Raw genomic sequence first — 12,196 nt, 5'->3', positions numbered from 1 at the left:
GTGTAAGGAGGATGAAGGACCTACTGATGGTGCATGTTTGGATTTGTCTGAGGGAAGCGAAGCTGGGCAGGATGATTACGATGATGACGATGATAGGGATCCTCTGTATGTTCCCAATAGAGGAGATGAAGAGGGGGACAGTTCAGAGGGGGAGTCAGAGAGTAGTAGGAGGAGAGAAGTTGCTGAAAGAAGCTGGGGCAGCTCTTCGTCAGAAACAGCTGGTGGCAGTGTCCGGCACCATGTATCGCCACCTATGTACAGCCAGCCAACTTGCCCTTCAGCATCAGCTGCTGAGGTCCCCATAGTGCCCACATCCCAGGGTGGCTCAGCGGTGTGGAAATTTTTTAATGTGTGTGCCTCAGATTGGACCAAAGCCATCTGTTCGCTCTGCCAACAAAAATTGAGCCGTGGAAAGGCCAACACTCACGTAGGGACAAGTGCCTTACGAAGGCACCTGGAGAAAAGGCACAAACAGCAATGGGATGGCCACCTGAGCAAAAGCAGCGGCAGCACACAAAAGAAAAGTCACCCTCCTTCTCCTCTTCCTCCTTCAGGTGCATCATCTGCTTCTGCCGCTTTCTCCCTTCCACCTTCACAGGCACCCTCCTCCACTCCGCCTCTGCCCTTGAGCGCTTCCTGCTCCTCTGCCCACAGCAGCAATCAGGTGTCCGTGAAGGAAATGTTTGAGCGGAAGAAGCCAATTTCGGCCAGTCACCCCCTTGCCCGGCGTCTGACAGCTGGCGTGGCAGAACTGTTAGCTCGCCAGCTGTTACCATACCGGCTGGTGGACTCTGAGGCCTTCCGTAAATTTGTGGCCATCGGAACACCGCAGTGGAAGATGCCAGGCCGCACTTATTTTTCGAGAAAGGCCATAGCCCAACTGCACCGTGAAGTTGAGAGGCAAGTGGTGTCATCTCTTGCGAAGAGCTTTGGGTCAAGGGTACACCTGACCACGGATGCCTGGTCTGCCAAGCACGGGCAGGGCCGCTTCATTACGTACACAGCCCATTGGGTCAACCTGGTGGTGAACGATGGCAAGCAGGGCGCAGCGGACCAAATTGTGACACCTCCATGGCTTGCAGGCAGGCCTCCTGCCACCTCCTCTCCTCCTGCTACATGCTCTTCGCTGTCCTCCTCCTCCTTGGCTGAGTGGCAGTTCTCCTCTCCAGCTACACAGCCCCAGCTCCGCAGGGCCTATGCTGCATGCCAGGTACGACGGTGTCACGCCATCTTAGACATGTCTTGTCTCAAAGCGGAGAGTCACACTGGAGCAGCTCTCCTGGCTGCTCTTAAAGTGAACCTTAAGTGTCCAAAAAAAAATGAGTTTTACTCACCTGGGGCTTACCTCAGCCCCCTGCAGCTGATCGGTGCCCACGACGAGTCGCTCTGATGCTCCGGGTCCCGCTGGCGGCCACTTCCGGTTTCGCCGTCAGGACCCGTCAGGCTGGGGAACGCGGCTGATACTACGCGTTCCCAGCCAAAATAGCACCCCTATGCGGCCATATGTCCGCATAGGCACCCGTATGCGGACATATGGCCGCATAGGGGTGCTATTTTGGCTGGGAACGCGTAGTATCAGCCGCGTTCCCCAGCCTGACGGGTCCTGACGGCGAAACCGGAAGTGGCCGCCAGCGGGACCCGGAGCATCAGAGCGACTCGTCGTGGGCACCGATCAGCTGCAGGGGGCTGAGGTAAGCCCCAGGTGAGTAAAACTCATTTTTTTTGGGACACTTAAGGTTCACTTTAAGAAACAGGTGGATAAGTGGCTGACTCCGCACCACCTGGAGATAGGCAACGTGGTGTGCGACAACGGCAACAATCTGCTTGCCGCTTTGCATATGGGGAAGCTGACACACATACCCTACATAGCACATGTCATGAATCTAGTTGTTCAAAGATTTGTGGCAAAGTACCCTGGCTTAGCGGATGTCCTGAAGCAGGCCAGGAAGTTCTGTGGGCATTTGAGGCGGTCTTACACAGTCATGGCACGCTTTGCGGAAATTCAGCGGAAAAACAGCATGCCGGTGAGACGCCTCATTTGCGATAGCCCGACTCGCTGGAATTCGACCCTGCTCATGTTCTCCCGCCTGCTAGAACAGAAGAAAGCCGTCACCCAGTACCTCTACAACTACAGGAGAATGAAACAGTCTGGGAAGATGGGGATGTTCTGGCCCGACAACTGGACACTGATGAAAAATGTATGCAGGCTAATGCGGCCGTTTGAGGAGGTGACCAACCTGGTGAGCCGCAGTGAGGGCACCATCAGCGACTTAATTCCCTACGCTTTCTTCTTGGAGCGTGCTGTGCGTTGAGTGGCGGACGAAGCTGCGAATGAGCGTGACCAGGAACCGTTACGGCAGGAACAGGCATGGGACCAATTTTCATCAGACCCAGCTGTTTCCTCAACACCTGCGGCAGCACAGAGGGAGGAGGAGGAGGAAGAAGAGAAGTCGTGTGCAGAAGATGAGTCAGACTCAGAGGATGATGAGCAAGGTGTTTCTTTGGGGGATGAGGAGGAGGAGGGGACGGCAGCAGGAGAACACCCGCAGCAGGCGTCGCCGGGGGCTTGTGCTGCTCAACCTTCCCGTGGTATTGTTCGCGGCTGGGGGGAGGAGGTTGACTTACGTGACGTCACTGAGGAAGAGCAAGAGGAGATGGAGGGTACTGGATCCGACTTTGTGCAGATGTCGTCTTTTATGCTGTCCTGCCTGTTGAGGGACCCCCGTATAAAAAACCTCAAGGGGAATGAGCTGTACTGGGTGGCCACACTACTAGACCCTCGGTACAGGCACAAAGTGGCGGACCTGTTACCAACTCACCTGAAGGTGGAAAGGATGCAGCACATGCAGAACCAGCTGTCAACTATGCTTTACAATGCCTTTAAGGGTGATGTGACAGCACAACGCCAGCAAGGTACCACTGCCACTAATCCTCCTCCCGTGTCCACGCAGTCAAAGACAGGACGCTCCAGCAATCTCATGGTGATGTCGGACATGCGGACGTTCTTTAGTCCAACACCTCGCCGTAGCCCTTCCGGATCCACCCTCCACCAACGCCTGGAACGGCAGGTAGCCGACTACCTGGCCTGAAGTGTGGATGTAGACACTGCTGTGAACAGCGATGAGGAACCCTTGAACTACTGGGTGCGCAGGCTTGACCTGTGGCCAGAGCTGTCCCAATTTGCCATCCAACTTCTCTCCTGCCCTGCCGCAAGCGTCCTGTCAGAAAGGACCTTCAGCGCAGCTGGAGGCATTGTCACTGAGAAGAGAAGTCGCCTAAGTCACAAAAGTGTTAAGTACCTCACCTTTATCAAAATGAATGAGGCATGGATCCCGGAGGGCTGCTGCCCACCCCAAGACTAAGTCAGTCCCCGCACACACAGCATCTCTGCCTGCACGCCGTGTGACTGGCTGCCTGGCCTGCCCCAAGAAGACTAAGTCGCTCCCAGTCCCTCCACACAGCATGTCTGCCTGCAGGCCGCTTGACTACCTTCTCCGCCACCACCAACAGGGTCCGGGACTCCAGGCGGATTGCTGAATTTTTTTAGGCCGCTGCTAGCAGCGGCCGCTGTAATAATTTTTCTGGTGCGTGTACATGACTGCCTAATTTTTCTGGCTGCACTGCGGGCAGCTGCAACAATAAAAGAAAAGGCATGTACATGCGCCCATTCCCCTTCGTGATCATTACCTTGCCGTGGTGAAGGGGCTTGCGTATCACAATGAAGCAATGACCGGCGCCTAGATGAGTGTCTCGGGGGGCACACAAAAGATAATAAGGTCGTTGCTTCATTGTGGTCAGACCAAATTTGATCAGCTGGACAGTCACTGTTCTGTCATTCAGCTACATCAGCCAGGCGACCATATGGGCTGTAAAGCCACCAAAAGCTGCACTCTCGCCATGGTGCGCACCAGTCCAGCACGGCCGTCACTACACAAACAGCTGTTTGCGGTGAGTTACACGGTGAGTTTGGTGTGTCAGTGTGAAGCAGTACCTTAAAGAGAACCCGAGGTGTGTTTAAAGAATGTTATCTGCATACAGAGGCTGGATCTGCCTATACAGCCCAGCCTCTATTGCTATCCCAAACCCCACTAAGGTCCCCCTGCACTCTGCAATCCCTCATAAATCACAGCCGTGCTGTGAGGCTGTGTTTACATCTGTAGTGTCAGTCTCAGATGCTCCCCCGCCTCCTGCATAGCTCCGGTCCCTGCCCCCGTCCCTTCCCTCCAATCAGCAGGGAGGGAAGGGATGCAGGCGGGGACTGGAGTTCTGCAGGAGGCGGGGAGAGCAGCAGACTGACACTATAGAGATAAACACAGCCAGCTCTGACAAGCTGTTTGTCAGCAGCGTGGCTGTGAGTTATGAGGGATTGCAGAGTGCAGGGGGATCTTAGGGGGGTTTGGGATATCAACAGAGGCTGGGCTGTATAGGCAGATCCATCCTCTGTATGCAAATAATATTCTTCAAACCCACCTCGGGTTCTCTTTAATTACACTACCTGATTGATGTATACACATGCAAGATGTTTTAAAGCACTTTAGGCCTGTCATTTAGCATTCAATGTGATTTCTGCCCTTAAAACGCTGCTTTGCGTCAAATCCAGATTTTTCCCGGGGACTTTTGGCGTGTATCCCAATCCGCCATGCCCCCCTCCAGGTGTTAGACCCCTTGAAACATCTTTTCCATCACTTTTGTGGCCAGCATAATTTTTTTTTTTTTTTAAAGTTCGCATCCCCATTGAAGTCTATTGCGGTTCGCGAACTTTAACGCGAACCGAACGTTCCGCGAAAGTTCGCGAACCCGGTTCGCGAACCTAAAATCAGAGGTTCACCCCAACTCTAATACTATTAGCCCTAGCCCCTGAACAAGCATGCAGCAGATCAGGTGTTTCAGACTTTAAAGTCAGATCTGACAAGATTAGCTGCATGCTTGTTTCTGGTGTTATTCAGATACTACTGCAGAGAAATAGTCCAGCAGGGCTGCCAGGCAACTGGTATTGATTAAAAGGAAATAAATATGGCAGCCTCCGTATACCTCTTACTTCAGCTCCCCTTTAAAGGGAGTCTGAAGCCCCCAAAAAACAAAAACAAAAAAACAGATACTTACCTAAGGAGAGGGAAGGCTCTGGGTCCTATAGAGCCTTCCCACATTAACAAGAAATAAATATGGCAGCCTCCATATCCCTCTCATTTCAGTTGTCCTTTAAAAGTGAAGCTCTACTTTTGTAAATATCAATGACAAACAATCCATTACAGCCCAAAAAATGCATTGCCAAGATTTTAACAACATTCACTACAAATTCTGATTTAGGATCTTAGTGATCATCCATAGTCATTAGAGATGGTCAGTAAAATGCAAATAATTCTAAACTCATAGAAATGTTATGGGAATATTATGCAAATGCATGCAAGTTGAAGATGCAGCCAGTGGTGGGCCAAAATTTCGCATATGCGAAATCTCGCATCGAAATTCGCAATTACGCTTTGTAATCGTAATGTGAGATTTCAAAGAAAATCATAATTCATTTTGTATGTAATAGTAATATTTCATAATTTTGCGTAATTTTTTGTGTAATTTCCTCGTCAATTTGTGTAATTTTCTGCCAACTTTATCGGTTCATAGCAAAGCCCCCATACAAGCTATTGCTACCAAAATTGCTACATATGTTAAGGAGAATAGTGAGAATAATTTTTCAAAAAGACCTTGTAGTTTTTGAGAAAGTCGATTTTAAAAATGCAAAGAAAAATGGTTTTTAAACTATAATTTTTCTGAGTTTAAAAACATTTTTTCTTTGCATTTTTAAAATCCAATTTTCTCAAAAACTACAAGGTCTTTTGGATTTTTTTTTACTTGTACTCACTATTCTCCTTAAAGGGAACCAGAGACGAACCAATGCTAAAAATATAATAATGATGTTAAACATACCTGGGGCTTCCTCCAGCCCCATAAGCTTGGATCGCTCCAACGCCGCCGTCCTCCGCTACCTCTATCGCTGGTATCGGGTCTCGTCACTTCCATAGGATGCGGCCAGTCTTCCGCATGCACAGGGGCTCCCGCCGGCTTTGTACGCATGTGCCTGCGCAGTACGGAGGGAGCGCACTGCACTTGCGTCGACTGGCTCGACTGGCCGAAATGACGGGACCCGGTACCGGCGGACAGAGGCAGCAGAGAAAGGAGGTGTGGGAGCGATTCAGGCTTATGGAGCTGGAGGAAGCCCCAGGTATGTACAAATATGTTATCTTTTCATCTCTGGGTCTCTTTAATACATGTAGCATTACATGTGGCTGGATAGTGTACTGGTTAAGGTGGCCATACACTAGTCGATTTGCCATCAGATTCGACCAACAGATAGATCCCTCTCTGATCGAATCTGATCAGAGAGGGATCGTATGGCTGCCTTTACTGCAAACAGATTGTGAATCGATTTCAGCCTGAAACCGTTCACAATCTGTTGTGGTGGTGGTGCTGTGCAGGAAGAAGTGAAGTCTGCCGGACCCAGAGACCAGACCAGAGCAGAGAAGAAGACAGCGGAGACCAGGGGAGTCGCGCTGGCGGAGCAGGTAATGTTTTGCAGCTGTATTGCGTCGGTCGTCGGGCACTCGAACGCCGCTAGCAACGCGCTCCCTACCCGCGGGTGATCGACGGTAATTTCCCGCACGGAGCGATTGACGGGACCGATCTATTTCAGGACGAAATAGATCGAAATTTAGCGTTAACATTAACGATTTAACATCAGATTCGATCCCATTGATCGAATCTGCTGTCGATCGGCGGGGAATCGGCCTAGTGTATGGCCAGCTTTAGTGTCTTCTCTTGTCTAGCAATTTGTGACAATAGCATGCATGGGGGATATGACTATACGAAATCAATTCAATTTACAAATAGTAATTACGTATAGGCATAATTGCAAAAATGTATCTAAAATTTTGCGTAATCGTAATCTCCTGATTACGATCATCACTAGATGCGACTTGGTTTGAAAAACGTTTTTCCTTTGCATTTTCAAAATCTATTATCTCAAAAACTATGAGGTCTTTTTGAAAAATGCTTTTGACTTGTTCCCAATATTCCCAATTGAGAATTACGATGCAAAATTATTATTGTTCGTTATTTATAAAGTGGCAACATATTCCGGGGCACTGTACAAAGTAAAATTACGATTATGCAAAATTTGTGCTCATCACTTATCACAGCGGGGGCATAGGCAAGTTCAGGGGGGGATTACAGCTGTCCAGAATCCCCTCTTAAGGTGGCCACACATGATACAATAAAATTATCTGATTTTAAGGCAATTCGATATAAACGATCGGATCTCCCGAAACAAGCGAAAGCTTTTTTTTTCATTCGACTGAAAAATCCGATTGGATTTCCCGTTTTCTTCTATTGTTATCGATCCGTAATGGCAGATATTTTTCTTCAATCTTTCTAAAGATTGTATGGTGTGTGTTAGATTGTCAATGTATTAATATACACATCCTATCAATTTTGTCAGAGTTTCCAATCATTTTTATCATAATTGGGGACAAATTGAGCATAGGTACATTGGTCATATTTTTGAAATGTTACAATCAGTCAGAAAAATTGATTGCAATTCTTAAATTGAACAGATATTTTAAAAAAAAATTGTATGGTGTGTGGCCACCTTAAAACTGAGGCAAGTGTCTAGAGACAGGCACAAGTTGAGGCATCCTGCATCTCACAGCACCATGCTGCTGCCTGCACTATGTGCCACCACACCCCTTGTCTTTTCCTGCTACAGCTGACTTTGGATGTAGCTGTGGTGTGTAGCATGGAGCAGCTCTGGGGAACTTAACAGAGCACAGAGCCAGGTATGAGCACAGCCCTGTGCCCCTGAAGGTTTCACTTTCCCCTTCATTACCAATGCTGGCTGTCCTCATTATTATCTGTATCCAAATTGCTCCTGATCAATCCCGTTGTTGATCGGGAGCAGATAGGACGTGTCGGAAATAACCATCAGATCCTGTTAATCGGATGGGAAATTGCTGTGTGTGTACTCAACATGATGTCCTACCATATTATTGTATTGGGTGTGGCTGAGGGAGACATTTCAGGAATCCCACCTTGAAAATACTGGATTTTCCCCTGCAAGGGGTCTCAGGAGATGTGTAAATGGCTGGCTGAGCGAGTGCAGTGTCAGCGACTACTGCAAGAGATTTTCTTTTACGTACACTTTAGAACCCAAGTTTATTTTTATTTTTTAAAGTACAGCACTTGCATGAGACAGTGTTTTAGCAACCCCCACTAAGTTCAAATGGGACCCGAGGGTTGCAATCTATTACCACCTAATAGCAGACATTATTTTTTACAAAAATAACCCGCACAAAATTGTTGGATCACTTATGACAGCCCCATTGGAGATACTCGGAAATCCCAGGCGATGCCCTAGGCTTGAAAAGGCTATTTTAAGTGACCATTTAAAGTAGAATATAATTAAGTCAATAGGCATTTAACAGTACTTTTAAAAATGAATTACATTATCTCTAACAAACCAGGGGAGTAAACATATTTCCTTAATTGTCCAATAGAGTAATCTGGTAGATACCTGGGCAACAATACATTCATTAATCGCTGGTTGGGTACTCTAGTCTCAGTGTCTTTGTTTTTGTAAACACATTTAACAATAAAATTAACTGATCTGACAGGGCCTAATTATACCCTTCACACAGAGCCTGAGGCGGACTACATGTATACTGGTACCAGCAGTCCTGCATGTTCCTGGGAATACATCTCATAACTGCACTGCAACAGTCATATCACTGTAACAGGCAGACCCCCTACGGCAGGCTCACATGGTTTAGTAACTACAGAACCAGGTAAAAATTACCAATACACTTTGACAAGTGTCATGCAATGAATGTGCGTAGTTTACATCTATTTTTCTTTTCAACAAAACTGAAACCATTTTGTTTTAACCTTGTTTTAGATAGACATGAGAAGTATTTAATCTTTTTTCAGGATTTTAATGCTGTCAGAGTCCCAGTTGGAAAGATTTCCTGTCACTTCCAGTTGGGGTAATTCCAGTCACTTAAACAGGAAGTGAGTGGGAGTATCATGCGTCAGTCTGGACCAGCCTTTCTCAACCTTTCTACCCTGGAGGAACCCTGCAAATAACTTTTGGATCTCATGCAACCCCTGCAAACAATTTTTTTGATCTTGAGGAACCCCTGCATTTATTTTGCAGGAGGCATGGTCTTTAAAAGTAGCTGTGGCTGTTTATTTCACTACCCCTATTACACTGCCACTCATTATACTGTCTCCTGACCCCTCAATTTAGTGCTTCTTGTTGAACTACCACCTATTATAATGTGCTCTATTATACTTGCCCCTCAATGGGGAAACGCCAGGGAACCCCTGCAGAGTACTCAAGGAACCCTGGTTGAGAAAGTCTGGTCTGGACAGAGAGGGCAACAGGAACTTCTCACTCTTTAAAGCATCCTTACAAGTAAAGTGCTTTTATTCATGTTAGTTGTCAAGGCAACCGCAATCACCTAGACAACAAGTACAAGAAAATGTCTCATCTGGGACACAGACATCGATAAACACCTAGTACTCATAGCTTTTACTGATATCATCAATCAGAGGATTCATTTGCCTTCATTTCCTGTTGAAACAGGAAGTGAGTGGAAACTTTCTCAGCAGGGAAAAAGGCAGAAATATAAGACCCAACTCAGTTCTAACCCTCCACCAATCTATCCAAATCTACATGAAAGGTTTTGGCTGGATCTCCACTTTAAATCCCAGTTATAACTATGTCTACCACAAGCTAGTGATAGTGAAATGACAGCCCCCTATTGGATCACAGCCAAGAATAACCTACTGGATCCCCATTATAGCCTACTTGGTAATCTGAGATGGGAGAGAAAGTGGCAGGGGTCCCTCTGACACATACTAAGCCCCAGGCACCTGCCTAGGGTGCCTAGTGGATGATTCAGCTCTTAATGAACCCAGGCCCAATTTGCCAATTTACGGTGACACTTGGGACACACACAGTACAGAGTATGTCCATAGAGATAGACTGAAAAAAAACAAAGATTGGCCAAGTTTGAAATGATATGGTTGAATCTCACATTTCATGAAGCATTTATTGCCTTTGTTACTACAGCCAGTATTACAGGAACCGGAATTCGCCATGGGAACAACAGAACCAGAAGCTTGCCAAGTGGGGAGAATTTGCGGTTTAATAATGACAGCAAAAGTACTTTACAAACAGAAGTTTGGTATTCGTGAATATACAGGTACTCAGGTGTCATTATTAGGGATGAGCTCAAGTTTTGCATAATCGTCATTTTCCATGGTAATTTGCAATTACAATGCAAATTCGTAATGCAAAGTTTCGGGTAAAAGCATAATTCATTTTTTTTTGTTTTGTCTTTGTAAAGGTAATCAGGAACCACAATTTCACGTACTTTTTGCGCAATCTTGTGCTGACTTTAGTGGTTCATTCATGCTGCCATCACCAGAATTGCTATGTGTGTTAATGGGAATAGTGGTAACAAGGCAAAAACATTTTTTAAAAAAATCTTGTACTTTTTGAGAAAATCAATTTTAAAAATGCAACTGTATTTTTTTTTTTTTTTTAAAAACAAAACATTTTTTTCCTTTGCATTTTTAAAATCGGTTTTCTCAAAAACTACAAAGATTTTTGAAAAATCATTTTTTTTGCCTTCCTCCTTAACATACGTAGCGTTTTGTTGACAATAGCATATATGGGGACTTTGCTAATAACCACTAAAGTCAACAAGAAATTATGCAAAAATGACATGAAAATTATGAGACGTTACGTAGGGATTACACAAAGTCAAACGAATGTCCAAATCGTAATTACGTAATTATAAAAATGTATGTGAAATTTTACATGAAATTTTGCGTACTCGTAATTATCAGATTGCAATCATCACTAGCCATGATTGGGCAAAACTGTCATTCACCTTTTTATAAACAGAGCTACTAATTTATTGCCAATCCCTAATTACTGGTGACACTTACCAGCTAGCTACTGCTGGATCCGCGGAAGGATGGTATCCACTTACAGTTCCCGCCTGAATGCCTTAAACGACTTATCGCTCTCTCGCTTATCCTGATATCACCTATTCTTGCTTCCCACTTTCATATCCAGAAATGATTTATTCTCTACTTCCAGAAGCTGCTTGTCAGTGTTCCTCAGGAATGAATCTCTTAAATCCTGGAGACAGACCACTCAGTGAATCTTCAAGAAGAAGGATTGCTGCTCAGTGGACCTTGTAGAGGAACTTTTTTGGCTGATCTCAAAGATGCATAGACCAGTGGATATTTTACAGATGGATCAGTCAGTGGACCCTTGATCCGACCGATCGGTGGATCACAGAGATGGATTGGTCAATGAATTTTAGAGATAGATCGTTTAGTGCATCTCAGAGATACACAGCTCAATGGATTTCAGAGGCAGATCGGTCAGGAGATGGACCAGCCAATGGATACCGAAATTAGTGGATCTCAAAAATTGATCATTCAGTGGATCTCCGCAATAGATTGGTCAGTGGATCTTGTAGGCTGATCAATTGATGGATCTCAGAGATGGATCATTCAGTGGATTTCTGCAATGGATTGGTAAGTGGATCTTGTAGGCTGATCAGTTGATGGATCTCAGAGGTGGATCAGTCAGTGGATTTCGGCTCCTCTTCAGTCAGCAGGTGGATCAGTCAGTGGATACTGCAGTTGGATAATTTAGTGAATCTCAGAGATTGTTCAGTCAGTGAATCCTCAACTTTCTGCTTCTTCCAATTCTGTTAGGTGTTTTAAAGTTTTAGGGAACAGCAATGAGGATGGCAGGAAATTCCCAGAAAGTTGCTCAGCAGCTCCTGTGTGACTCAGTAGTACAGTCTCTCTCTCTCTTTCTCTGTTTGACTCTCTCGGAGACTCAGGCAGTTAGCAGTGTTCCCTCTCAGTTCTGTCCAGCCATCCAGGAAGCCTGTGTATATATGTTACTCTGATGACACAGCGTCACTCCCTCTGTACTCTGATAAGTCACATTATGCCTGCCCCAGTCACTCACATGGTGACACTGAGCTATGTCTAACCTGTCTCAGACCAGAGAAACTTCTCTCCAGGGCGTCCCTGAGCTGCAGCTTGTGTCAGGTTATATAAGAAGAGTCGCAGGAACTCACAGCAGAATAAAGCTCAGTATAATTCTCTACATATT

At 46.1% G+C, this 12,196-nt stretch overlaps 1 protein-coding gene across 1 annotated transcript in view; it reads right to left on the bottom strand.

Annotated features, from left to right (window-relative positions):
- The window catches only part of TMEM139 (transmembrane protein 139), a 28,165-nt gene extending 16,195 nt beyond the window's left edge, over positions 1–11,970 (bottom strand). The window contains exon 1 of the mRNA XM_068258791.1: positions 11,005–11,970. The gene's annotated coding sequence lies outside the window, so the exon portion shown is untranslated. The remainder of the gene's footprint in view (positions 1–11,004) is intronic.
- Positions 11,971–12,196: the final 226 nt, after the last annotated feature.

This window comes from Hyperolius riggenbachi, chromosome 10, assembly GCF_040937935.1.
Source record: "Hyperolius riggenbachi isolate aHypRig1 chromosome 10, aHypRig1.pri, whole genome shotgun sequence".
In the NCBI taxonomy this organism is placed as follows: domain Eukaryota; kingdom Metazoa; phylum Chordata; class Amphibia; order Anura; family Hyperoliidae; genus Hyperolius; species Hyperolius riggenbachi.
This window is presented reverse-complemented; position numbering and strand designations above follow the sequence as displayed.